Source organism: Balaenoptera ricei, chromosome 3 (genome assembly GCF_028023285.1).
Source record: "Balaenoptera ricei isolate mBalRic1 chromosome 3, mBalRic1.hap2, whole genome shotgun sequence".
Taxonomy (NCBI): Eukaryota; Metazoa; Chordata; class Mammalia; order Artiodactyla; family Balaenopteridae; genus Balaenoptera; species Balaenoptera ricei.
The window spans coordinates 48,459,560-48,485,481 of record NC_082641.1 but is presented as its reverse complement, the minus strand read 5'-3'; the positions used below and the strand labels follow the sequence as shown (position 1 = coordinate 48,485,481).

General features: G+C 37.1%; 1 protein-coding gene across 2 annotated transcripts in view; it reads right to left on the bottom strand.

The window, feature by feature from the left end:
* The window catches only part of NDUFAF2 (NADH:ubiquinone oxidoreductase complex assembly factor 2), a 182,222-nt gene that overhangs the window by 2,694 nt on the left and 153,606 nt on the right, over positions 1 to 25,922 (bottom strand). The gene's annotated exons all lie outside the window — the stretch shown is intronic.

The window sequence follows — 25,922 nt, the reverse complement described above, 5'->3', positions numbered from 1 at the left end:
TAGCTAATGAAAAATAAAGTACATATATACATACTTGCCTTGCATTTAAATAATATATAGATATGCACAGGGTAAGTCTGAAAAAGCTATCTGATTATATATTGATGTTATTTTGAATTAAACAGCTATGTCCTTGTATACTATAATAAAAAGATGAGGATAATGAAATAGAAATATTTACTACCCAGTAAGTGAAACAAACCACTTAACATGAAATATTACACAAGAGCATAAAAGTCACTCTTATCAAAGATTTTCTAAATTTAACAGCTATTTACTGCCTCAAAAACTAATCAGTGATTTGTACTTTCTATTGGAGATGAAGTGAAGGTGAGAGGGCCTCAGAAAGATGTTCCTGCCAGTCTTTTCTCTGTGGGACTTAAAGCATGGTTGCTAAGGCCACCCTCTATAGCACCAGGACCAAGTCCCATCTATTTCCCTTTCGCCTCTGGAGTGGTATGGCAGTGAAGAGGAGGACAGAAACGGAATCAGAGTTCAGCAAGCCTTAGGCACCAGTTCCAGAGAGGCATTTTGCTATTGGAAATGCTTCCTCAAATCAGTGCAAGCAATTTGTGCAATGCGGTTTTGTCACTCAGATTTGCTATTCTATTTGTAAGGATCTATACCCCGAACAACAATGAATCTATTACTGTATTTCATTGAATACAAGACCATCAAATTTAAGATGCATCGCTGTTATATGTACCACTAAAAAAGGCAAACTCCCTCACACATCCTGATTTCAGAGATGTTAAAATTTGAAGATATGCATCTTAAAAACAGATGAAATAGTAATTACGTCTTTTACCTTTATTGATTCCTTCTTCCTCTTCTATCTTAATTATTTCTAAATGGGTGAAATTTTTTTTTTTTTTTTTTTTTTTTCTGTGCCTCACAGCTTGCGGGATCTTAGCTCCCTCACCAAGGATTGAATGGGCGCCCTCGGCATTGAAAGGGCAGAGTCCTAACCACTGGACTGCCGGGGAATTCCCTGGGTGAAATTTTTAAATGTTCTTTTTGCTTATCTGTATTTTCTGATTTTTCTTTAAGAAGATATTTGTTATTTATAATATGAATGTTAACATAACTAATATCTGACAACACTGACAAAAACAAATTCTCCCAAGTTATTTTTAAATTTCAACATTTAAAAAAATGACACATCTGGGACTTACCTGGCAGCGCAGTGGTTAAGAATCCGCCTGCCAATGCAGGGGAAATGGGTTCAAGCCCTGGTCCAGGAAGATCCCACATGCCGCAGAGCAACTAAGCCCGCCTGCCACAACTACTGAGCCTGCACTCTAGAGCCCGCGAGCCACAACTACTGAAGCCCGCGCGCCTAGAGCCCGTGCTCCGCAACAAGAGAAGCCACTGCAATGAGAAGCCCGCACACCGCAACGAAGAGTAGCCCCCGCTCGCCACAACTAGAGAAAGCCCGAGCGCAGGAGCGAAGACCCAATGAAGCCAAAAATAAATAAATAAAAATAAATAAATTTATTTTAAAAAATGGTTCCTTTAAAAAAAATGACACATCTGGTTATTTAAATATATGATGCAATCTGTTTCTAACATGAATTTCAAGCAATAATAGTTCTCCAAAAAGGTAAACACTGATATTTAAAATCACATTTAAAATAATGGTCTACACTTACAGGAAAAGATTTGAGGAGATTGTAGAGTTACAGACTTTTAGACACAAAGAAGGGCCCATCTAATGAAACCTCTCCTAAAGCAAACATGTGAGGGAAGGCGTATTTATAAATATTCTTGTAATTTCTATAACAGATCAATTCCCTATGAGTAATTTAATAACCACAGTAACTATGAGTTTAGGGACAGCTGCTATGAGTGAGGGTGAGAGTCAGGCTTTGCCTTTCATATACCCTGTAGAATTCTCAGGTGGGGTGACCATATGTCACAGAAGGAATCCCTCAATGTGATACTGGAAATAAAGGAAGTAGGTGGAAATATTTTTCAGTCTGAGGCCATCTCATCTTCACTTCATCTCCAGACTCTTCAAGACCCTCTATGAACTGGTGTGTCAGCCCGGAGGCTCTTTCTCCTGAGGAGAATGAAATGTTCAGGAGGGTTGAACTTGCACTAGGAGCCCACCACAGGGAGCAAGACACTACTGAGAAGCTGGTATAAGGCTTGCTTGGCCTGGTATAAGAGCATCAGTCACATTGCCTTTAGGGATTTCAGCTCTACTGTTGCAGTCTTACAGCTGGTGCAAGCCTATGCTTTCTGCATAAAAGGAAACTGAGGGCAGAGAGCTGTTCTTTCTTTTTTCCTGCCTTCATATAATTCCTCTTTACTCACCATTACTCTGCCAAGTAGTTTCTTTCTTATAACAGCTATTTAGGCCAATAAAAAGCCAGTCTGAATATGTTAATTATTTTAATATGAAGATTAAAGATTTTGGAGTTGAAAAACATGGAGACTATAGTTTTTCCTAGAAAAGAATGTCTTTTTTTTTTTTTTTAACTAATGGTTACCAGACCCCTGCCAACAGCTTCCAGAAAAATTACACAGAACATAAATCATTTGTGAAAGGAAATCTAGTTTTGTAAATATTTGGAATAGATAAAATGAAAGTAGTTAGGTGGAAAAAATAGGAATTTGTAGACTAAAAGCGAAACAGAAGTAATTCTGTAACAAAGCCTATTTCATAGCAGAAATTACTATAAAGCAAGGATTTTTCCCTTACATTATTTCCTTGGAAAAATATCACCTTAAGTCTCAATATGTTTATCAATAAAAACATTGTTTGTTTCAGCATTTTAGGCATAAACCAAGGGTAAGTAGGTCTTCACATAAATGTTTATATGTTTAAAGCAAATATTTATCCTTTTGCATACCACTTTTCTCCCTGTCAGTATTCTTTCACATTAAAAAAAATAGTTGTATGGATTTTATCACTTGCATTATGCCATGACTTACTTAATGTCTACCCCAATTTTTTTTTTTTAAATATTATTATACCACTCTTTTTTTTTTCCTTTGGGTTTATTTATTTATGGCTGTGTTGGGTCTTCGTTTCTGGGCGAGGGCTTTCTCTGGTTGCGGCAAGCGGGGGCCACTCTTCATCGCGGTGCGCGGGCCTCTCACTATCGCGGCCTCTCTTGTTGCGGAGCACAGGCTCCAGACGCGCAGGCTCAGTAGTTGTGGCTCACGGGCCTAGTTGCTCCGCGGCATGTGGGATCTTCCCAGACCAGGGCTCGAACCCGTGTCCCCAGCATTGGCAGGCAGATGCTCTGCCACTGCGCCACCAGGGAAGCCCCTCTACCCCTATTTTTGTTTCCAATATATCACTTTTTCATAAAAAAAAAAAAAAAAAGAACCCTGATGACTATCCACATAGATAGTTCTTTGACCCAAACACATAGTTGCAATCTCAAATCTACCTTTTACTATCTGTGACACCAAGAAAGTCAGTTAACTTTGTTCAGTTTCAGTTTCTTTATCTGAAAATGGGAATACAGTGACTATGTATATATAAAATTTACATCTCAAATACTCATATGCATACTGTTCACATTGTTAGATCTTCTGAAAGTTTGCAGTTAAAAACATGGGCTTTGAAGCAAGACTAACTGCATATAAATCTCAGTTTTGCCATTTGCTAGCTGTGACCTTGCTAATGCTGCTTAACCTCTCTGTGTCTCAGTTTCCTCGTGTAAAATGGAGATTACAGTACTGCCTTCTTCTATGGGCTGTTGTAAAGACTGGGAAAGAACTGGCTATTGGGCAGTAATAGTACAACAGAAGATGTTACAGGTGGATTTTTAAATAGTGATTGTTTATTTTATTCCATTAAAAATAAACACACCAAACTTATATCTGTCCCTCTTTCTCATCTCAGGGTAGAAATGTAGTCTCAATACCTATATCTTTAAGTCCTTAAAAATTTAACCCACTAATTTGTGACATACATTGAATAACTATTTGTTGTGAACATTTTGTAAATAGCAGGATCCCTACATCAATTGCTGTCCTCATGAAGAATGAACAAAATTCATAATTTTGCCAGGATGAAAAAATCTCCAATTTAATGTGCTACAGTCTCCAACAAAGGCAGCAAGCATTACCACTGGATTGAGAACAGAGGTGTTAGTAAGACATAATCTACTGGCTTGAAAACAAGATGGAGTAACTGGTGCCAGACTAGTTTTTCTGCCATAAACAACTAGAAATCTGGACAAAAATACTAAACTTTTCAGATACTAAACAACAGCCAGTGCAGTACTGTGATCCTTGAGAGAGGGGAAATAAACGAGATAAGCCCTGTATCACCTCAGCTGGAGGCTGTTGCACAGGGTCAGGGAACCCAAGCAGAGGTTGGTTATCTCGCTGAGCTAAAGAGATAGAGATGGTTGGTTAGGAAAGCTGAGGAAGCTGAAATTTGTGGGGTACAGTACCAGAACACACACACACACAAAGAGTTCTAGAAACCTGTATAGGGGTACCCTTGAGTGTTCAGCTGAGTATTAAACTGTATGTGGGTAGGATGAGACTCTACAGGGCCAGGAAGGTCAATTTCTGGCTAAAGAATAACTACTGGGGAGCTGTAAACTGAACACCTGCTGCAGCTGAGACTAGGGGACATTCAAGTTCTAATCAGCCAGAGATGCCTCACCAAACCTGCAGGGCATTTAGTATAAAGACTTCAGAAAGATCACTCCTTAGGAGTAAGAATAAATTGGCACAAGAGTTGAGGTAACTCTAGACCTGCACTGTCCAATACAGTAGCCACTAGCCAAATGTTATTTAAATTAATTAAATTTTAAAATTTAGTTCCTTAATTGTACTAGGCACATTTCAAGTGTTTAGTAGCCAAATGTGACTAGTGGCTACCATACTGAAAAGTACAGATACAAAACATTTCCATTATTGCGGAAACTCCTATTGAACAGTACTGCTCTATAGCCGCCTGAACAAAACTTAAAACTAAAGCCTCCAAAAGTTTGGGCTGATTCACATGTAAATTAATATACTCAAAAAAAAACCCAAAAAACTCAACATTTTTAAAAGGAAGACAACAAAACACAGACAGTAAACAATATACTATTTCAATGTTTATCATCCAATCAAGAAGTGAAGAAGGAAAGTGTGATCCAAAACCAGTCAACAGAAACATGATAGAAATGATGAAATTAATAGATAAGGACTTTATCACAGCTACTATAAATATGTTCAAAGACTTAAAAGAAAAATTAACATAAAGAGAAAAAAAGGAGAAACATTTAAAAAGAACCAAATGGAACTTCTAGAGGTGAAAAATACAATACATGAAATAAAAAAAGTAATGGATATGCTTAACAGTGGATTAGACCCTGCAGAAGAAAAGAAAAATGAATCTGAAAACAAGGCAATGGAAACTATCCAAACTGAAGCAAAAGAGAGAGAAAATAGCTTAAAAACTGAACCAGAGCCTCAGTGAGCTGTGGGGCAATATTAAGCAGTCTCACATACATGTAACTGGAATCACAGAAAGAGAAGAGAGAGGAAGGAGAAAAAATAATGACTAAAAAATATATCAAATAAATAAACATATAAATCTATATATCCAAGAAACTAAAAAAACTCCAAGTAGGAAAAATACAAAACCAAAGCATATCAAAACCAAATTGCTAAAAACTAATGATAAAAGAGAAAATCTTAAAATAAGCTACAAAAGAAAGACATTTATGAGACAAAGATAAATACTATTGAGTTCTCATCAGAAACAATGCAAGGTACAAAACAATGGAATGACTTTAATATACTGAAAGAAAATAAAAACTGTCAATTTAGAATCCTATATCCAGTGGAAACATCCTTTAAAAATGAAGGCATAATGACATTTTCAGACAAAAAAAAAAAAAAACAGATGTTTTTGTCACAAGCAATCCTCTCTTACAAGAACACTAAAGGAAGTATTAAATACTTTACGTTGAAAAAATGATACAATATGGAAACTTGAATCTACATAAAGGAATGAATAGTGCCAAAAATATCAGAATGAAGGACTTCATTTCAGGGAAAAATGTTAGACTTTGGGACACTCTGCTAGGTACTCAATGCCCTTTGACTTTATGTCTACCCACTCCCAGCTCCTTGAGCCCATGAGGAGCTTCATCACATTGTGCATTGAAACTACTGCTACAGATTTTGAGGGTTATCATCACTGTACCCCCACCAGAAGGACTTCTCAAGCTCTGCAAAGATGTCAGTTACCACTAAATAGAGGAGAAGTACAGCCTGAAATGCAAGAGGACTATTGTGACCATATGCAGCCCTCAGATTAATAGTACTACCTGGGAGACAGATGATGCCTCATTCCCTCCCTACTCCCACCGGACAAAGAGCCTCTGCCCACCAAACCTTCCATGTGTTGCACCACTGTCCTGGCTTCCCTGGCCTGGGATTTGAAGCAGTATGTCAACAATGGCCCTTCTCCACTGAAGCTGAATCTGGTGGGGTGGACAATCAGAAAGTCATGCATGAGGTTAACTCGTTTCTGAGAAGGTCACATCAAAGAGTCCCCTGGAGTGAAGTACTGAAGGATATCATTCTCAACCAATCTCAGGGAAGAAGAGAAAGAAACCATACTGACAATAGAGAAAGCACAAGCTGTACCAAAATCTGATATTTCAAAACTTTTCCTAAGTATATTGTTTATGAATGACTACTGTTCTGTGACAATCTCTCTCATTTCAACAGGCACCAGGGGTGTTCAGCTGGAGCAAATTAGCTTAGGCTTGAGTTGTTTACAGAGCCTTAATATTGGAAAAATAGACAAACTCAGCTGTGAAAAGTATTGTGTTAAATGTTTGAATTTATATATTTTTCTACGTCAAATTATAAATTACCATTGTTTGTGAAGGATTACATTGAAAAAAGATTTTAAAAAAAAGCTCTGGATGCATTTAACAAGCTTAACCCTGTTTTTGTAGTTTAGACAAGTTAATGGTTATTTATTGTGTACTATTTATTAATTCAGTGATGAGAACTCAAGCCACCAAAAGGTTGCAGCTCGAGTCCTTTTCAGCGCCACTTCTTTGCTAAGAGCCCTGCTTAAGAGCCCTTTTGGTAGCTGTCCTGTTGTTGTACTACATGTTGCAAATTGCTAAGTGTGGTAATCACAAAAGCATTTTTAAAGTTGTTTTTTTTTAACTAATAAAATACAGACAAAAATTAAAGCTTGAAAATGCAGTCTTCAAACACGCTGACTCAAAGACGTTAGGAATTATATCATCCCACTCTAATCATATAGTCCCTTATGTGAAAATCTAGTACACATGACTTTTCCAAAATGGTGAAGAAATCAGCTCTAATATACAGTTATAGCTGCGGGAGGTACTATAACAGATCTGGATACTTGGACTATAAAAAAGAGGTGAAACAAACGGCAGAATAGGACTAGAGGTCTCTGCGATGATGCCTTGGGAAAGATAAAGGACACTGAGGCAATGCAAACCTGAACCTTGGAACCGTACTCTAGCATCTGAGAGAAGAGAGAGAGAGCTGTCCACAGTGCTCTCCGATGAAGTCATCTTGACTGGAAGAAAATTTAATTACTCAGAGAGTACTGGAGAAAGAAAAGGGCTGAGAAATATCTGAGTGAGTTAAAACAGTTTCCCAAAGATTTTTCTGTCTCAGGTATCCAAGTCATTCTGCATCTCTGGGGCCACACTTGGACAGAAGGTGAAGGAGTGAACAATTCTGAGTCTACGCTATTAAACGGAATTGAGTATTTGGATATAGATCTAAGCATACATACAACAGCATTTAGGAATATCTATTATTACACATATACCTTGTGGACAAGGGCAGATAAATACAAATTAAAAATTACCCATCATTAATAATTTATGTAAAGTATCATTAGTATTTTTAAATTTAGTGTGGTTATTTGTATGTGCCACATGTATGTATAAATAAAAAAGAAAAATGGTTTTCATGACATAATTCAGGAGCTTAATCCCCTAACCCTATTTCTCTCTTTAGAGTCTCAGCCTAGTAAAGCGAAAATTCTTCTGTCAAGGAATATTTCAGTAATACACTCTATGTACATATATATGTGATATTCATGTTAAAGATAAAATTCCACTATAATAGACTTCAAAATTATTTTATAATTTTTATACAGATAGACCTGGAAATGGAATAGAGCTAATGGTCAGTTCTCTATTAGGGAATTATAAAGTTTGTTCTAAAAGTGCTATGAACCCAGCTAGGAAAAATGGCAGGCAGAATACAGTTATACATAACAACCTATTTCTTCTTTGAGAGTCTGGCTCCACACTCCTCTGGAGTTTGGTATTTATAAATGGTCTCCATTTGGTTTCAAGTACTTGTGAATTCCACGTATACCATATATAACTACGTTCAAACTTAAGTACAAAAGAAATCCCAAGATAAAAAATCTAAATACAGTTTAAAGTAAATTCGACAGTGCTTCACTGTTAGAAAGTTACTATATTCAAAAGCAAGTAAAGACTTAAGAGTCAGTCTTAACAGATATTGATAAAATTGCCCATGTCACTGAATTCTTTTTTAGTTTTCTACGGGAACAAAACCATGGCCATATCATAATGATCCAGTTATATTACATACAAAAAACAGGAACCTAAATTTTTTTAAAGTTTTAGTTTAAAATTATAAATTAGCAATACATTTGTGGCAAAAGCTTAGTGTAAATATATCTTTAATAACTACTGGATGTAGATATATACTTTTCAAAGTACACATAAGATAAAGATACAATGAAAGTTTTGGTCTTAGAAACAGATCAAGTTTCTAAAATATTTAAATTACTAAATACATTCTCCCCTACTCATACATTTTCACCTCTCACTAGACCATGTGATATACATAATATAAATATATTTGACTTTGACAGCCCCATTTTCTTTCCATAATTTAAACTATACATACTAATGAATAATTTTTATTTTAATGAACATTAAAAATTTTAAAGTATGACTACACTGCTTTTGAGTCTATTTAAAAGTATTTTTGAAGAATACAAAAAGATGGAGTAAATAGATTTAAGTGAAGACTTGACATAAAGTATGGTACAGGTCCTCAAACCTTAGAGACATATGGTTACTGTAACATGGTCTCCTCCAGAAAGTAGCCTCCCAGTATATGCCACACACTCCACCCCGCAGTCAACATGATTATAAGGGGAATTTGATTTGTAACTGTTTCAAAATGTTCTAAGATGAATATTCTTTTTACAGTGTCAACTTTATAACATACCAAGAAACAATTTAGACCTAACAATAGCAGAAGCAATGCCTAAGCTTGAAAATATTGCCAAATTGTTTAATTAAACTACATTATCTAGTTCTACAAGTTGAACTGCCAGGATGAAATAGTAAGTTATTATATCACCCTTTTTCAATGTATGAAAGAGAGAAGAGAAAAAAAGAGGGGAGGTTATGAGGTCACCAAAATGTTATGAGATCACCAAAAGGTACTCCTGTGCTCAGAACAGAGGCGATGCCTGCTAGATTAGTAATCAAAAATGAATTTAATCTTGCCCGGGTGGGAGTAGAAGCCAAAATGGTAAATAAATGACAGAGCGTAGGTTAGTACGATAGCACTGGGTTGCTAAGAAATCTATTAGAATGAAACAACAACCAAGCAAGTTCTGCTTACAGAAGCTGCTCCTGCTATGTGTTCTTGCCAATCACTAGTGTGCCTCTGCCAAGTCAATGTCACCTTTAATTTATTCACATTCAAGTCTGCTGCAAACAGACTTTGATCAATCACAATAATGAAAATGTAGACTGAGTTTTGTTGTTTTGACATGCTTTCTTGAACTTTTCTCCTTCATTTTTTCAAAACACTTCTAATTGCAAGAAGTTGATCTCAATGGTTCCTGTTATTTGAGGGAACAATTGTTAAGGTTTGTTTATATTCCTTGCTGGCTAGGAATTTCTGGCATTGAGTTTTCTTTCTTTGAACTTGAGCCAGATTAATTATTAAATCTCAAAATGTCACTAAAGTGAACTAATCACAGAGCTCAAGTCATTAATAATTTTGCAGGTGGTATTTCCCTTAATAAAACAAATGAACTTCCATATATATATTAAAAAAAAAGACCTTTGAGCATAAAGACACAATCATTTAATTGAAAAAGGAATTTAGCAGTTAAACATTAATAAAAAAATAATTAGAGTCATTTAATATTAGTCCTACTTAATTGAACTGCCCTGGTGGGAGACAAAGAAAACCTTGCTCCCTTGTGTGAGAAGGGGAAAGACCATAATCCCTGGAAGAGAAGGCAATGTCAGGTCCCCATGGCTTTCCGGGCATGGACTTTGAGGGTGGGAAAGAAATGGCAGAGAGGCTGGAGCCCTGCAGGAAAAAGAAGGTTCCATCTGTGAATGACTGCTAACATTTATCGAGCTGTTATGTGCCAGCTGCTACAGGGAGAAAAGAGTTCTTCTCTCCTAGGTTGAGAAAGGGAAGTAGAGGAGTTGGGCAAGAAGGTGAGACACAGAGTTAGAGAAGCTGCAGCTCCCGCTATACAGAATCTGCCCTAGAGATTCAAAAATGTCATGGCCGGAGGTTTCCCTCCCCAGGACCTAATGCAGGGATACTGTCCCCCGATGAAAGGGACAACAGGACCTGGAGCCCTGAAAGATATACTCATTCATTCATGCATTTTTCATTCAATAAATATATACTGAGCACCTACAGTTCAAGGCCCTGGGGATACAGAGGATAAAACCGGGCTCCAACTCTTGTGAAGCTTCCTTGTGGGTAGAGAGGAGGACAGGCAAAGGCGGTGGCTTTTGGAGGACTCAAGGTAGGGAAGAGCTGAGTTAGCACCAATGGCCAAGTACCAGGCTAATGCTTATGGGTTCTTTCCTATTTTCTCATTCACTCATTCATTGGTTCATTCACACATTGAGAGCCCACTACGTGCCAAGGATAAAGAGTTAAAAGAAACAATTTTTACCCTGTTCTTAAGGAACTCACAATCTAGGAAAATTAATTAAATTTACATATGATAAGTTCTGTGATAATATCAAGCAAAGAATGTTATGAGACTGCAGAAGAAAAGTTGGTGTTCCTATTGTTATCCACAGGGTGGGGAGTAGGGGGTTAGAAATGACTTCCTAGAGAAGATGATGCCTGAGTCTTAACAACAGGAATTAACCAGAAAACTGAGAAGAGGGGGCATTCTGGGAAGAGGTAAGTGCACACTCAGAGGTATGAAGGAGTAAAGCAGCACAGCAAATTCAGGATACTGTAAGCGGTTCATACAGCATGAAGAGGTCAGAACACGCTGAATCTTATAATGCAATGTTAGGACATTTAGATTTTATCCTGAAATATTCTGACTTCGAAGCAAGACTAGGATTTCCAGAGAGAAGAGTAGAATGATCAGTTAATTTGAATTTCATATAAACAAAAAATAATTCTTTAGTATAAGTATGTTCTAAATATTGCATGGGACATACTCACACTTATAATTATTGTTTGAAATTTAAATTTAACTAGGTGCCCTGTATTTTTATTTGTAAAATCTGGCAACCATAGCAAGAGACTTGGCATTAAAAAAATGACTCTGGCAACTGTAGAAACTGAATTGGAGGGAGGCAAGACTGGACTAGAGAAATCAGTTTGGGTGCTACTGCAGAAATGCAAGTGAGAAATCATGAGGGCAGGAACTAAAGCAATGGTAGTGAGGGGGAGAGAAAAAGAAAGACTGTTGAGACATTCAAAAGGAGAAAGGTCTTGGTCACCAAGTATGTGGAAGTGAAGGAGACCAGAACAATCCCCAAGTGTCTGATGAACGATGACGGATAACGCCATTAACCATAGTAGGAAACAGAGAAAAAGAGGAGTTCCATCTTAGACATAATGAATTTGAGATGTCTATAAAATATCCAAGTATTCTGCGTCGAACTGTTAGCTCCTTCTTCGTAGCCAAACCTCCAAATACTGAAGCGCTTCAGGACTCAATTCTAGGCCATCTTCTTTGTCTATACTTTCTCCCTAGGTAATTATTTCTATATATGCTGAAGAATTTCAAACTTATACTTTCAGGCCTGACCACTCTCCAAGCTCCAGAATCATATAGCCAACTATCTAATTGAAGTCTCCACTTGGATGTCTAATGGACATTTTAATTTAAATATATCCAAGACCAATGAGGCTCAGAGGACTAGCTCAGGGTCACACAATTAGCCTAGACTTGAAACGGAAGCTTCTGTCTCCACTGCGTTCTTTCCTCTACTCATACTGCTTTGCACAGTTCTCAGCAGGCCCCCCGCAGTGCTCAGCATACAGCTGGGCTCAGTAGAGTCTGCCTCACTGCATTGTTCCCCTGACACCTGGCAGCTGTGCCTTGTTTCAGTCAGGTCTCACCCTATTCCCATTCTTCACACGTTGAGATCCAGACAAGCTCCAAGGTGACGTCCCACTGCACATACACAGAGAGAGGCCATCCAGCTAACGGGCAGCTCTGAAAGTTAACTACCATACTCTTAAAGTAGCCTTTCTGACATATCAAAGGCAAACCTGGGCAGGATCTGGGGAAGAGGAAGAGGCTACTGGGATGTCCTCATGGTGGGAAGCAGCACTTCTGCCAGCAGTAGCTAAATCAGCCTCCTTTACACAACTACATTTACTAAAACTATTCCTACTTTCCTTTACCACCTTCATCCACCTAGCACTAAATCCTATCAATTCTTCCTCAAAAATGTATCTTGAATTGTGTGGTTCTCTCCATCGTCATTGCCAACAACATTTCTTGCCTAGATTCTTGCCTACAATCGCTTCCTAATAGGTCTCCTTGGTCCTCTATGATCTAATGTCCACGTAGCAACCGCTGACCTTTCATGCCACTTCCCACTAACAATTCTTTAACGGGTCCTTAGAACAAATCCCAAACTTGCCCAGGACAGACATGGAGATACTCTGATTAGCTCCCCCTTCAAGAAAGGACTTGCTTCAGGCGCAGGGAGTGTGGTGGGCAGACAGCCTACACTGTATAGCCATACCATGGCTTATCAACAGATAGACATTTGGGTTGTTTTCTAGACTTTCACTATGTCATATTCACTATTTCTATTACAGATAGTGAATTATGCCAAATCATGTATTTTTACCAGATAATTCTGAGTAGATTTCTAGAAGTTGGATTGCTAAGGCACAGGGTAAGTGCATATATATATTCTGCTATCTCAAAGAGAATGGGTTTTTGACTGCCCTTTCTACCTCCCTCCTCTCCTCCTTCTTACCCCCATTACTCAGTGCCTAGAATATCTGGCACATAATAGGTGTTCAATATATATTTGTTGAATTAATGAATTTGGCTCTGCATATGCACTTTACTAACTGCTGAAAGATCAGATTAAATTTGTATTTTGCAATTGTGTTATAAGTCCAAATCTAAACTTCAATAGCTAGTTATAAGTCCAAATCTAAACTTTAATAGCTAGTAATCAATGATAAATCATATTCCATTAATAAAACAAATTCTGATTCTAAGTGACTTAAAGCCCTTCTCTTCATATGCTAGAAAAGTCTTAATAACTTGAAAACTGAGAAAAGACAGGTACAAATTTATTTATACTCCTGCAAGCTTACACTAGTTTTTGAAAAAATCAATGTAGTAAAGTTGACTAAGTTTGCTCTTTTGAAAATTGAGAAAAATTATTTCTCTCTTTTTCTTCGTGTACCTTTTACCTGCCAACCAGTAAGTATTTGACTTAAAATATATCACCACTCAAACACAAAGTTCCTAACTTAGTAAGGCGTTAAAGTAAGAAAGTTGAAAAATAAACCAATTATTTTGGACTTAAAACACTTTTTTTCCCTCAGAGAAATGGTTTTATAATGATGGTTATATTCCCTGCCTAGTATATATATTAAGCAATTTAACCACAGTGTAGCATATTTGCAATAAAAAATACAATGTGATAGAATCACAGTACCTCATCCATAGTGAGTACAACTGACTGAGACTTGAAAACAGGCTGCTGACATCTCAGAGGGACAGCTGGTACTGTTTCCCCAAAGAGGCAAGGGTACTGTGGGGAGGTAGATGGGTAAGTGACCCTCAGTTCAAATGGAGCTCTCCAGTCCACACACCTCTAAAGACCGTCCAAGTATCTTCCTTCCTATTGTGGGATTGGAGAAGGTAGAAATAAGAGGATAGGCTTGGGAAAGGGTAGGTAGTGGTAGAGAGTGGGAGAAGGTGACCACATGGCCAACTAAAAAGCAGTCAGATAAACAACCGCCACGACACCAGCAATAACAACAACACCCACTTCAGGCAATGTGAGTAGCACCGACAGGCAGTTGGGGCTGTCTGCAGCGATTATACCGGGAGGAGGGTGGAATTCCCAGAAGAGTAGCGGCTGATGAAACCAACCAAAATGACATGGTGGGAAGGAGAGACGATAAAAGGAAGGAACCACAGAAACATTTTTTCTCCTAAGAGAGAAATGAAAAGGCTAGAATATTAATTAGGATTGTAGAGTGATTTCTAAAGGTCAGGCAATCAGGTGAGCAAGCAGGTGTAAATTCAACTGGGCATCAGTGGTAGCTGAGGAGACAGGCTTCCTTTAGGTTTGGTGCCAGGAGAAAAAGGCTCAGGAGTGTCCCAGCCTAATGGAGACAGGAAAATGAAGAAACAAGGTGGGGTGAGAATTCTTATGGGAACTGGGGGGAGGGCAGCCAAATGGTCACTGAGAAATAAGAACAAAGGCAAAAGGAAATCAAGGGCAGAGAAGCAAGGGGCTTCCTAAGGCACTCACCAAGAGACCTCAGCTGGAACCTCTCTTTCACTTTCATTTACATACTCATTTGATATGATTGAGCTCCTACTCTGAGCTAGGCACTGTTCTAGATCCACGAGATACAGCAGGAGACATGAGGCAGTTCCTGCTCTCATGAGGCTTAAATTCCAGTACGAAGAGAGAAATGATAAACTAGCAAATATAAGCTAACTGGTAACTGCCTGCTATTGCCATATCCTTCTCATTTAATCAGCCTGCCCTTTGGGTTTACTAAGAAACAGGAAATTTGAAATAGTAAACTAGCAAAGGAGTAAACAAATCTTTCTTTAGCTCCTTTTGAATGTTCTTTTTTCCCCTCAAAATCACTTTTTTTCTATAATAATAAATCCTGAAACAAACACTGAAATTTAAACAAAAATCTATGAAGTCAAAGTGTAAATCACTTACAATTTCATATTCACTGTTGAAAAGTCTGGAGTATATAATTATATACTTTGTGCTATAATACACATACATTTATAATATGAATATATCTCATTTACAACTGTATATTTATAATTATAAATAAGATGTGCATGCTGGGTTATAAACTGATTTTTCACTTAATATTTTCCAGATATCTTTTGGTGTCAATACATAGATGTATATTATCTTTTTGAAATTAATGTATACTTTACTACTTATTCTTTGCTATTTTTTACTTTTTTAAGTTAAAGTATAGGTGACTGACAATATTATATTAGTTTCAGGTGTATAATATAGTGATTTGATATTTTTATAATTATGTACTCTAATAAAGTTCTTATAAAACATTGAGTATATTCCCTGTGATGTGCATTACATCCTTGTACTTATTTAATATTTTTTAAAAAAGAGTGTTCTTATATGTGTTTTTTAAATATATTATATATATTATTTATTTATTTATTTTTTAAACATCTGTATTGGAGTATAATTGCTTTACAATGGTGTGTTAGTTTCTAACAAAGTGAATCAGTTACACATATACATATGTCCCCATATCTCTTCCCTCTTGCGTCTCCCTCCTTCCCACCCTCCCTATCCCGCCCCTCTAGGTGGTCACAAAGCACTGAGCTGATCTCCCTGTGTTATGCGGCTGCTTCCCACTAGCTATCTATTTTACGTTTGGTAGTGTATATATGTCCATGCCACTCTCTCACTTTGTCCCAGCTTACCCTTCCCCCTCCCTGTACCCTCAAGTCCATTCTCTAGTAGGTCAGTGTCTTCATTCCCATCCTGCCCCTAGGTTCTTCATGACCTTTTTTTTTTTTTTTACATTCCATATATATGTGTTAGCATATGGTATTTGTTTTTCTCTTTCTGACTTACTTCACTCTGTATGACAGACTCTAGATCCATCCACCTCACTACAAATAACTCAATTTCGTTTCTTTTTATGGTTGAGTAATATTCCATTGTATACATGTGCTACATCTTCTTTATCCATTCATCTATTGATGGACACTTAGGTTGCTTCCATGTCATGGCTATTGTAAACAGAGCTGCAATGAACATTTTGGTACATGACTCTTTTTGAATTATGGTTTTCTCAGGGTATATGCCCAGTAGTGGGATTGCTGGGTCGTATGGTAGTGCTATTTTTAGTTTTTTAAGGAACCTCCATACTGTTCTCCATAGTGGCTGTATGATCCGATTTACATTTCAATTTACATTCCCACCAACAGTGCAAGAGGGTTCCCTTTTCTGCACAAGTAATTTCAGTGCTTGTGATTCGCCTGTTTATATTTTCTGTTTCTTCCTGGTTCAGTCTCGGAAGGTTGTGCTTTTCTAAGAATTTGTCCATTCTTCCAGGTTGTCCATTTTATTGGCATGTAGTTGCTTGTAGTAATCTCTCATGATCCTTTGTATTTCTGCAGTGTCAGGTGTTACTTCTCCTTTTTTATTTATAATTCTATTGAGTTGAGTCTTCTCCCTTTTTTTCTTTATGAATCTGGCTAATGGTTTATCAATTTTGTTTATCTTCTCAAAGAACCAACTTTTAGTTTTACTGATCTTTGCTATTGTTTCCTTCATTTCTTTTTCATTTATTTCTGATCTGATCTTTATGCTTTCTTTACTTCTGCTAACTTTGGGGTTTTTTTGTTCTTCTTTCTCTAATTGCTTTAGGTGTAAGGTTAGGTTGTTTATTTGAGACGTTTCTTGTTTCTTGAGGTAGAACGTTATTGCCATAAACTTCCCTCTTAGAACTGCTTTTCCTGCATCCCATAGGTTTTGGATCGTCATGTTTTCATTTTCATTTGTCTCTAGCTATTTTTTGATTTCCTCTTTGATTTCTTCAGTGATCTCTTGGTTATTAAGTAGTGTATTGTTTAGCCTCCATGTATTTGTATTTTTTACAGATTTTTTTCCTGTAATTGATATCTAGTCTCATAGCATTGTGGTCGGAAAAGATACTTGATACGATTTCAATTTTCTCAAATTTATCAAGGCTTGATTTGTGACCCAAGATATGATCTATCCTGGAGAATGTTCCATGAGGACTTGAGAAGAATGTGTATTCTGTTGTTTTTGGATGGAATGTCCTATAAATATCAATTAAGTCCATCTTGTTTAATGTATCATTTAAAGCTTGTGTTTCCTTATTTATTTTCATTTTGGATGATCTGTCCATTGGTGAAAGTGGGGTGTTAAAGTCTCCTACTATGATTGTGTTACTGTCAATTTCCCCTTTTATGGCTGTTAGTATTCGCCTTATGTATTGAGGTGCTCCTATGTTGGGTGCATAAATATTTACAATAGTTATATCTTCTTCTTGGATTGATCCCTTGATCAGTACTTGATCAGTATGTAGTGTCCTTCTTTGTCTCTTGTAATAGTCTTTGTTTTAAAGTCTATTTTGTCTGATATGAGAATTGCTACGCCAGCTTTGTTTTTTTTTTTTTTAAAGGTTGACTACTTTTTTTTTTAAATTATAATTAATTAATTAATTAATTTATTCATTCATTTATGGCTGTGTTGGGTCCTCGTCTCTGCGCGAGGGCTTTCACCAGTTGCGGCAAGTGGGGGCCACTCTTCATCGCGGTGCGCGGGCCTCTCACTGTAGCGGCCTCCCTTGTTGCGGAGCACAGGCTCCAGACGCGCAGGCTCAGCAATTGTGGCTCACGGGCCCAGTCGCTCTGCGGCACGTGGGATCCTCCCAGACCAGGGCTTGAACCCGTGTCCCCTGCACTGGCAGGCAGACTCTCAACCACTGCGCCACCACGGAAGCCCTCCAGCTTTCCTTTGATTTCCATTTGCATGGAATATCTGTTTCCATCCCCTCACTTTCAGTCTGTACGTGTCCCTAGGTCTGAGGTGGGTCTCTTGTAGACAGCATATATATGGGTCTTGTTTTTGTATCCATTCAGCCAGTCTATGTCTTTTGGTTGGAGCATTTAATCCATTTACATTTAAGGTAATTATCAATATGTATGTTCCTATTACCATTTTCTTAAATGTTTTGGGTTTGTTATTGTAAGTCTTTTCCTTCTCTTGTGTTTCCTACCTAGAGAAGTTCCTTTAGCATTTGTTGTAAAGCTGGTTTGGTGGTGCTGAATTCTCTTAGCTTTTGCTTGTCTGTAAAGGTTTTAATTTCTCCATCAAATCTGAATGAGATCCTTGCTGGGTAGAGTAATTTTGGTTGTAGGTTTTTCTCCTTCATCACTTTAAATATGTCCTGCCATTCCCTTCTGGCTTGCAGAGTTTCTGCTGAAAGATCAGCTGTTAACCTTATGGGGATCCCCTTGTGTGTTATTTGTTGTTTTTCCCTTGCTGCTTTTAATATTTTTTCTTTGTATTTAATTTTTGATAGTTTGATTAATATGTGTCTTGGCGTGTTTCTCCTTGGATTTATCCTGTATGGGACTCTCTGTGCTTCCTGGACTTGATTAACTATTTCTTTTCCCATATTAGGGAAGTTTTCAACTATAATCTTTTCAAATAGTTTGTCAGTCCCTTTCTTTTTCTCTTTTTCTTCTGGGGCCTCTATAATTCGAATGTTGGTGCATTTAATGTTGTCTCAGAGGTCTCTGAGACTGTCCTCAGTTCTTTTCATTCTTTTTTCTTTATTCTACTCTGCAGTAGTTATTTCCACTACTTTATCTTCCAGGTCACTTATCCGTTCTTCTGCCTGTTACTCTGCTATTGATCCCTTCTAGAGAATTTTTAATTTCATTTATTGTGTTGTTCATCACTGTTTGTTTGCTCTTTAGTTCTTCTAGGTCCTTGTTAAACGTTTCTTGTATTTTCTCCATTCTATTTTCAAGATTTTGGATCATCTTTACTATCATTATTCTGAATTCTTTTCAGGTAGACTACCTATTTCCTCTTCATTTGTTTGGTCTTGTGGGCATTGTTTACCTTGCTCCTTCATCTGCTGTGTGCTTCTCTGTCTTCTCATTTTGCTTAACTTACTGTGTTTGGGGTCTCCTTTTTGCAGGCTGCAGGTTCATAGTTCCCGTTGTTTTTGGTGTCTGTCCCCAGTGGCTAAAGTTGGTTCAGTGGATTGTGTAGGCTTTCTGGTGGAGGGGACTAGTGCCTGTGTTCTGGTGGATGAGGCTGAATCTTGTCTTTCTGGTGGGCAGGTCCACGTCTGGTGGTGTGTTTTGGGGTGTCTGTGGCCTTATTATGATTTTAGGCAGCCTCTCTGCTAATGGATGGTGTTGTGTTCCTGTCTTGCTAGTTGTTTGGCATAGGGTGTCCAGCACTGGAGCTTGCTGGTCTTTGAGTTGAGATGGAGATCTCTGGGAGATTTTTGCCATTTGATATTACGTGGTGCTGGGAGGTCTCTTGTGGACCAGTGTCCTGAACTTGGCTTTCCCACCTCAGAGGCACAGCCCTGATGCCTGGCTGGAGCACCAAAAGCCTGTCAGCCACACGGCTCAGAATAAAAGGGAGAAAAGAAAGAAAGAAAGAAGAAGATAAAATAAAATAAAATAAAATAAAATAAAATAAAATAAAATAAAATAAAATAAAATAAAATAAAATAAAGTAAAATAAAATAAAGTTATTAAAATAAAAAAATATATTATTAAAAAATTTTTTTAAGTAATAAAAAATTAAAAAAAAGAAAGAAGAGAGCAACCAAACCAAAAAACAAATCCACCAATGATAACAAGTGCTAAAAACTATAGTTAAAAAAAAAAAAAAAGACAGACAGAACCCTAGGACAAATGGTAAAAGCAAAGCTATACAGACAAAATCACACAGAGAAGCATACACATACACACTTACAAAAAGAGAAAAAGGAAAAAAATATACACATTTTTGCTCCCAAAGTCCACCTCCTCAATTTGGGATGATTCACTGTCTATTCAGTTATTCCACAGATGCAGGGTACATCAAGTTGATGGTGGAGATTTAAGCCACTGCTCCCGAGGCTGCTGGGAGAGATTTCCCTTTCTCTTCTTTGTTCGCACAGCTCCTGGGGTTCAGCTTTGGATTTGGCCCCACCTCTGTGTGTAGGTTGCCTGAGGGCTTCTGTTCTTCGCTCAGACAGGACGGGGTTAAAGGAGCAGCTTATTTGGGGGCTCTGGCTCACTCAGGCCGGTGGGAGGGAGGGGTACAGAGTGTGGGGCGAGCCTGAGGCGGCAGAGGCCAGAGTGACATTGCACCAGCCTGAGGCGTGCCGTGTATTATCCCGGGGTATATATATATTTTAAATTTATTTTATTTTATTTATTTTTGGCTGCACTGGGTCTTCTTTGCCACACACGGGCTTCCTCTAGTTGAGGCGAGTGGGGGCTTTATCTTCGTTGCTGTGCTTGGGCTTCTCATTGTGGTGGCTTCTCTTGTTGCAAAACACGGGCTTTAGGTGCGTGGGCTTCAGTAGTTGTGGCACACAGGCTTAGTAGTTGTGGCTCGCAGGCTCTAGAGCGCAGGCTCAGTAGTTGTGGTGCACGGGCTTAGGTGCTCCACGGCATGTGGGATCTTCCCAGACCAGGGCTCGAACCCCTGTCCCCTGCATTGGCAGGCGATTCTTAACCACTGTGCCACCAGGGAAGCCCCTTATTTATTTTATACCTAGTACTTTGTACCTTTTAATCCACTTCATGTATCTTGCTCCTACCCCTACTTCTCTCCCCTCTGGTAACCACTAGTTTGTTCTCTGTATCTTTGAGTCTGTTTCTATTTTGTTATATTCGTCCATTTGTTTTATCTTTTAGATTCCGCAATATAAGTGAAAACGTACAGTATTTTTCTTTCTCTGTCTGACTTATTTCACTATCTTGGCTGCAATGAACACTGGGGTGCATTTATCTTTTTGAATTAGTGCTTTGGTTTTATTCAAATAAATAACAAGCAGTGGAACTGCTGGATCATATGGTACTTCTATTTTTAATTTTTTGTGGAGCCTCTATATTGTTATCCATAGTGGCTGCACCAATTTACATTCCCACCAACAGTGCATAAGGCTTCCCCTTTCTCCACATCCCCGCCAATACTTCTTATTTGTTGTCTTTTTGATAACTGCCATTCTGACAGGTGTGTGGTGATATCTTGTGGTTTTGATTTGCATTATTTGCATTTCCTTGATGACTAGTGATGTTGAGTACCTTTTCATGTGCCAGTTGGCCATCTGTATCTCTTCTTTGGGAAATGCCTATTCAGGTCCTCTGCTCATTTTTTAATCCATTTTTTGGGGGGAGATATTGAGTTGTCTGAGTTCTTTATATATTTTAAATATTAACCCCTTATCAGACATATCATTTGCAAATATCTTCTCCCACTCAGTGGGTTGCTTTTTCCTTTTGTTGATGGTTCCCTCCGCTGTGTACATTATCCTTCTTAATGGCTGCATAGTAGCTTGTATTCCATTGTACAGAGATAACATAATTTATTCATTCAATCCCCTATAGACTGATGTTTAGGATGCTTCACATTTTACAATACTACAAACAACATTCTTGTATAAAATTTTACACACTTTTCAATCATTCCTCAGGATACCTTCTCACACCAAAACTACTACATCAAAAGGTTCCCATATATAGTTGTCCCTCGATGTCTGGGGAGGTTTGGTTCCAGGATCCCTGCAGACACCAAAATCTCAGATGCTCAAGTCTCTTACAGTTGGCCTTCCGTATCCAAGGGTTTCACATCCGTGAATTCAACCAACAGCAGATCATGGTTGGTTGAATCCATGGACGCAAAACCCATGGATATGGAGGGCCAACTTTATTTGGAAAACTGATTTCTAAAGAGTCAACATCAACTTACATCTGTACCTACAGTGAATGTACTGTGATTAAAAGCTACCCCCACCCTATCTTTGGTTTGCCTCTAACCTTGTCTAGGATTTTTTAATGAAAAAGTAAAAATTTCTTATGCTGTCAAATTTGTCATTATAGTATCTGGCCTAGCTGTCATGCCACTCACTCTTTGTCTCGCTTGTTCTTTTTTATCCTTCAGGTCTCAGCCTAAATATAACCTCCACAGAGTAGCTTCCCTAAACATCTCATTTAAAGAAAGCTGTCCCTGTATTCTTAGAACCTTTGCTTTTTTCCTCAGAGCTCTATTTACAATCTGTATTGGTCCATTTTTGGTATTTGCTACAAGTCTGTTTCCCCCACTAGAGTATAAGTTCTATTAACACTGGAATAGTATGGCAACTGTAGCTACTGAGTCAGGCAAGTTATATGTGATCTTTGAGGAAATTCTTCTGATTCAAGGACTTGCAATATTGTTTTTATGACAGTCAAGAGTGCATCCACATCCCGTATTTGAAGAATTTTTGATGGTTTCAAAATCTATCACTAGAGTTCACTTTCAAAAATGAATACACACCATATTACAAAAAGGAGAAGTGTTGTGATGCCAGAGCACTCCAAAAGTTAGGAACTTGTAAACTTAGTTTCTTTCAGGTATTTAGGCACAAGCTTCAGCAACACTGACAGTCAATTCTTTGAACAGTATCAGTTCATAAGGACACAGACTGAAGCTTAGGGTAGGATGTTTTGCCACTTGCTAGACAAAAGAGTTCACTTCAAAGATATGAGGGTTGGACCCTTTCATTCTGTAAAGAAAAAACTCTATGATACCCAGGTTAGATGGATTTTTTAAAAAATATTTATTTATTTATTTATTTATCTATTTATTTATTTATTACTTTTGGCTGTGTTGGGTCTTCATTTCTGTGCGAGGGCTTTCTCTAGTTGCGGCGAGTGGGGGCCACTCTTCATCATGGTGCACGGGCCTCTCACTGTCACGGCCTCTCTTGTTGTGGAGCACAGGTTCCAGACACGCAGGCTCAGCAGTTGTGGCTCACAGGCCCAGTTGCTCCGCGGCATGTGGGATCTTCCCAGACCAGGGCTCAAACCCGTGTCCCCTGCATTGGCAGGCAGACTCTCAACCACTGCGCCACCAGGGAAGCCCAGATGGATATTTTTTATGATAATTCTTAAGAATGTTTCTTTCCTTTTAGACTAAAATATCTTTTAATTGTGGCAGGAATTAGTAAAGTTCCTATCTAGGAGTTTTTCAAGAATACCTGTATATTAGGATTCAAAAGTCTAATACAAATTTAAAAGCTGAGTTCTATTTTCATAGTATAGGTTAATAGTATTTACATTCTATGATTATCATTTACTTTTGTTTCTTAAATTGAGAGGCAACTGTGATATTTTGTTGATTACATAATATATTAACTTTCACTGAATATATCATTGTACTTACTACATGCATTTTCCAATACACAAATGAATTTTGTTAACAAGTATTACTCTAGTGTGATAATATGCCATGACTTTTTATAACTATTCCATTTAAATTACTATGCAATGTAAATTTCTTGGCAAAAGTATCCATCTGGTGATAAAAATTTGGAAATAATTCAATAGAAAATCTTATTAGTGAGGTTATTTTCAACAAACACATATGAAAGGAAATGTTTTTATGATAAACTGTCATGTAATTTGGTGACCACAGATAATGCAATTAGTCTGATTTTGTGGGGGAGACAATTACTGAACCCTTATGCTTATTAGTCCTCAGTAAATTATACCTTTTCCCTGTCTTAAGAAGACAGACTGTCAAAACAAATAATTATAGAACTAGAAATACTTTAAAAGAAGACAGGACAAAAAACTTTATTTTCCTCTTTAACATTTCACCAATTGTGCAATTTAGAAAACATTTAAACCTTATTACTGCATATCAAGAACTTCATACTTTCAAGATAAAAAGCAATTTTTAATGCAATAAAAGTAAATACAAATAAAAGAAAAACATTTTTTAATATAAAAGAAATTAAATTAAGCAAATACCTAAATTTGTGGCATTTATTTTAAGTAAAAAGCACTTCTACTCTTCCATCAGAAATGGAACTTTCTTTTAGTACTACTGTATTTTGGCTTTTAGTATAATCAAATTTCTAAGCTAATGATATGATTAGAGGCACAGGATTTGGGGCACACTTAGTGCAAAATGCATTGATTTGTAATACTATTTTATAATGTGTTGGTTATTTATTATCATTGTAGCCAGGCTTTAAGGCTATCTAAGATCAAAAGCAGAAGAACTGGCCCATAACAAATGAAACTAGTCACTTCTAAATTTTAAATATATAAACTCTCATAGCTAATATACAACAAGCAAGAAGCTTTTTAAAAAATATTCAATTGATTTTTTTGTTGTTAGTTATTTAGATTCCTTGCATTTGTTAAAAATATTTTCAGCTTTATTGAGGTATAACTGACAAATGTGAATTGTAACATATTTAAGGTGTACAACATGATTTGATATGCATATATATTGTGAGAAGATTCCCCCAACTGAGCTAATGAACACATCCACCACCCCAAATATTTAACTTTTTTCTTTTTGTGAGAACATTTAAGTTCTACTTTCTTAGCATAGTTCTATTATACAAAATACAGTGAATAAACTATAGTCACCATGTTACACATTAAATCCTCAGAGCTTATTCATCTTACACTTGAAAGTTGGTATTTTTTTACCCGCCTCACCCTATTTCTCACATCCCTCAGGCCCTGGCAACCAATTTTCTCTCTTTCTACGAGTTTGACTTTTCTTTTCTTTCCTTTCTTTTTTTTAAAAATATTTTACATATAAGTTATACTATGCAGCATTTGTCTTTCTCTGTCTGGCTTATTTTACTTAGCATAATATCCTGAATGTTCATATATTTTGTTGCAAATGACAGGATTTACTTCTTTCTCATGGCTGAATAATATTCCATTGTGTATATATACCATATTTTCTTGCTCCACTCACCCACTGATGGACACTTAGGTTGTTCCCTAAGTGGCTATTGTGAATAATGATGCAATGAACACGTAACTACAAATATCCCTTTGAGATAAGGTTTTCATTTCCTTTGGATAGATACCCACAAGTGGGACTGCTGGGTCGTATGGTAGTTCATACCATATGGCAGCCACTCTACCATATGTCTTTTGATTGGAGAATTTAGTCTGTTTACATTTAAAGTAATTATTGATAATTATGAACTTACTGTTGCTATTTTGTTCACCGTTTTCAGGTTGTTTTGTAATTCCTTTGTTTTTCTCTTGCTATCCTCCTTTGTATTCTGATGATTTTTCTGTAGTGTTATGCTTTGATTCCTCTCCCTTGATCTTTCGTATATCTATCATAGGTTTTGCTCTGTGGTGACCATAAAACATCTTATATTTTATACTTACATATAACATATTTATGACAGTCTGTTTTAAGTTGACAACTTCACACATATAAAAAAGCTCCACATTTTTATATTCCCTCTCAACATTTTGTTTTTGATATCACAATTTACATTTTTACATTGGGTAACCATTAACAAATTATTGTAACCATTGTTATTTTTAATATTTTTGTCTTTTAATCTTCACACTAGAGTTACAAGTGACTTACACACTACTATTACAACATTAGGGTACTCTGATTTTAACTATGTATTTACTTTTACCAGTGGTTTTATATTTTTATGTTTTCCTGTTACTAATTAATATCTTTTCATTTCAGCTTGAAGAACTACCTTTAACATTTCTTTTAAGGCCCACAGAGTGGTGATAAACTCCTTCAGCTTTTGTTTGTCTGGAAAATCTATTATCTCTCCTTTAATTCTGAAGGACAACTTTGCTGGGTAGAGTTCTTGGCAATTTTTTTCTTACAGCACTTTGAATACATCATGAC